This window comes from Mus caroli, chromosome 6 (assembly GCF_900094665.2).
Source record: "Mus caroli chromosome 6, CAROLI_EIJ_v1.1, whole genome shotgun sequence".
Classification (NCBI taxonomy): Eukaryota; Metazoa; Chordata; class Mammalia; order Rodentia; family Muridae; genus Mus; species Mus caroli.
Genome location: NC_034575.1, coordinates 61,660,585 through 61,664,193, shown reverse-complemented (window position 1 = coordinate 61,664,193; position 3,609 = coordinate 61,660,585). Strand labels below are relative to the sequence as shown.

General features: G+C 41.7%; 1 pseudogene; it reads left to right on the top strand.

Annotated features, from left to right (window-relative positions):
• The first annotated feature begins 480 nt into the window (after positions 1 to 480).
• LOC110296936 lies at positions 481 to 1,089 on the top strand (annotated as a pseudogene).
• Positions 1,090 to 3,609: the final 2,520 nt, after the last annotated feature.

Below are 3,609 nucleotides of genomic sequence, written 5' to 3'. Positions count from 1 at the left end.
ATTGGGAGCCCTGTGATCCATCCAATAGCTGACAGTGAGCATCCACCTCTGTGTTTGTTTGGCCCTGGCATAGTTTCACAAGAGAGAGCTATATCTGGGTCCTTTCAGCAAAATCTTGCTAGTGTATGCAATGGTGTCAGCGTTTGGAAGCTGATTATGGGATGGATCCCTGGATTTTCATAGACTTGATCAGACTACAGTCTGATCAGATTCACCCCCTGTCATCATCTCTTGTCCACCTGCCACTCCGGCTGCCTCTTTTCCTCATCCCTGCTGGTCCCCATCTATTTTCATGTCTTTTATCATGTAATAAGTTTCATTAGAGTTCCTCAAAGGAGCATGAGTAGGTTGAATACAGGGGCATTGGCAACTTACCAATGGCTACCCTACTTAAGAAAATGCCTTCCACCACTCAGATGTGAGCCGTTCTCGTGAGAGCTGTCCCTCTTTCTAAGCCAGGCACTCCGTGAGGATGAAGCCATGTTCAGCTCAAGCGCCAAGATTGTGAAGCTCAATGGCAAGAAGCTGGATGAGTTCGAGTCTGACATCTCTCAGGCGCTGCTCGAGCTGGAGATGAACTCCGATCTCAAGGCGCAGCTGCAGGAACTCACCATCACCGCAGCCAAGGAAATTGAAGTTGGTGGTGGTCGGAAAGCTATCATAATTTTTGTACCAGTTCCTTCCCTTAAATCTTTCCAGAAAATCCAAGTCCAGCTAGTTCGTGAATTGGAGAAAAAGTTCAGTGGGAAGCATGTAGTCTTCATTGCTCAGAGGAGGATTCTGCCCAAGCCAACCCAGAAAAGCCGTACGAAAAAATAAGCAAAAGCGCTCCAGAAGCCGCAAACTGACAGCAGTGCACGACGCCGTCCTTGAGGACTTAGCCTTTTCAAGTGAAAGTGTGGGTAAGAGGATCCCTGTGAAACTGGATGGCAGCGGGCTCATAAAAGTTCACTTAGACAAAGCACAGCAGAGCAACGTGGAACACATGGTTGAAACTTTTTCTGGTGTGTACAAGAAGCAGGCAAGAATGTTAATTTTGAATTCCCAGAGTTTCAGTTGTAAAGAAAATGACTGAATAAAGTGCCATTCGGGGTAAATAATAATAATAATAATAATAAATAAATAAATGCCAACTTTCCCCAACTATCATGAATTTTACATATATATCTTCAGGGAGGGTGAGGCCTCATGAGCTCCCTCAACTCAATATCAAAATGGCCTGCCCAGGAACTTTACTATAAAAGGTAAAAAGGAACGTATAGCAGTAAATTGTGAAGTAAATGTTTTATTTTCGAGCTATACCGTTATCATAAAAATGCACCTCAAACAAGGTGAGTAGAGTCATGTGCTTGTGTGATTGAGTTGGGATCTCACTACCATATCCCAGCTAGCCTCAAGCTTCAAGGCTCAAGCAATCCCTCTGCTGCAGCCTATGGAGTAGTTATAGCTGCAGGCATTGCCACTGTACTCAATAAACATGCATTCCAAACATGCAATAGGAAGACAGGGGCATTAGAAGCCCACTGAGCTGAATGGAGTTCTGCCCTCCGAGGTCTTAACACTATGGTTTCTAATACTCCTGAAGATTTGACGTCTTTTTCCTTAAGATAAGGTCATGTTGTCAGCAATAAAGGACAAAGACAGCACCACACTGTCACCATCAGCACCCTGGGAAGCCCTAGTCTTTTGGGGATCCTCACTTAGGACAAACCTGGATTTGTGGTTTCCACACAGAAAAGAATTTTAGGAGGTAGTGTCTGACACCAGGACTCAGGTGAAATGCTATTTTCTCTCCTGTGACTCTAATCCAGGTCTACTCAGGAGCACACAGGCCACAGAAGCAGCAGAGCAGCTGGGACAGGATCCTACAGGCCTCCATTTGCACCCAGGAGGTAGGGCTGTTCAGCAGCTCTCTGTCCACTGGTCACTCCAGGAGAGAGCTGGACTCCCAGAAGTGCTGACACAGGCTTACAGACTCACAGGAGGAACAAGCTCCAGCCAGAGACAGCAAGAATATCTAACACCAGAGATTACCAGAGGGCAAAAGGCAAATGCAAGAATCTTACCAACAGAAACCAAGACTACTTGGTATCATCAGAACCCAGTACTCCCACCACAGCGAGTCCTGGACACCCCAACACAGCGGAAAAGCAAGATTCTGATCTAAAATCACTTCTCATGATGCTGGTAGAGGAATTTAAGAAGGATGTTAATAACTCCCTTAAGTAATACAGCAGAACACAGGTAAACAGGTAGAAGCACTTAAAGAGGAAACACAAAATCTCTTAAAGAACAACAGGAAAACACATCCAAACAGGTAAAGAAACTGAATGAAACCATCCAGGAGTTAAAAATGGTAATAGAATCAATAAAGAAATCACAAAGAGAAACAACTCTGGAGATAGAAATCCTAAAAATAAATAAATAAATAAATAAATAAATAAATAAATAAATAAAACAGGAACCATAGATGGGAGCATCAGCAACAGAATACAAGAGATGGAAGAGAGAATCTCAGGTGCAGAAGATTCCATAGAAAACATGGACACAACAATCAAAGAAAATGCAAAGTGCAAAAAGATCTTAACTCAAAACATCCAGGAAATCCAGGACACAATGAGAAGACCAAACCTACGGATAATAGGAGTAGATGAGAATGAAGATTTTCAACTTAAAGAGACAGCAATATCTTCAACAAAATTGTAGAAGAAAACTTCCCAAACCTAAAGAAAGAGATGCCCATGAACAATACAAGAAGCCTACAGAACTCCAAATAGTTTGGACCAGAAAAGAAATTCCAACCATCACATAATAATCAAAACCCCAAATGCACAAAACAAAGAAAGACTATTAAAAGCAGTAAGAGAAAAAGGTCAAGTACCACATAAAGGCAGACCTATTAGAATTATTCCAGACTTCTCACCAGAGACTATGAAAGCCAGAAGATCCTGAACAAATTTTATACAGACCCCAAGAGAACACAAATGCCAGCTCAGGCTGCTATACCCAGCAAAACTCTCAATTACCATAGAAGGAGAAACCAAAGTATTCCATGACAAAACCAAATTCACACAATATCTTTCCATGAGTCCAGCCCTTCAGAGTATAATAACAGGGAAACACCAACACAAAGACGGAAACTACACCCCAAAAAAGCAAGAAGATAATCCTTCAACAAACCTAAAAGAAGACAACCACAGGAACAGAATCCCAACTCTAACAACAAAAATAACAGGAAGAAACAATTACTTTTCCTTAATATTTCTTAATATCAATGGACTCAATTCCCAAATAAAAAGACATAGACTAACAGAGTGGCTACATAAACAGGACTCAAATTTTTGCTGCTTACAGGAAACCCACCTCAGGGAAAAAGAGACACTACCTCAGGGTAAAAGTCTGGAAAACAATTTTCCAAGCAAATGGTCCAAAGAAACAAGCTAGAGTAGTCATTCTAATATCGAATAAAATCGACTTTCAACCCAAAGTTATTAAAAAAGACAAGGAGGGGCACTTCATACTCATCAAAGGTAAAATCTTCCCAGATGAACTCTCAATTCTGAATATCTATGCTCCAAATGCAAGGGCAGCCACATTCATTAAAGAAAC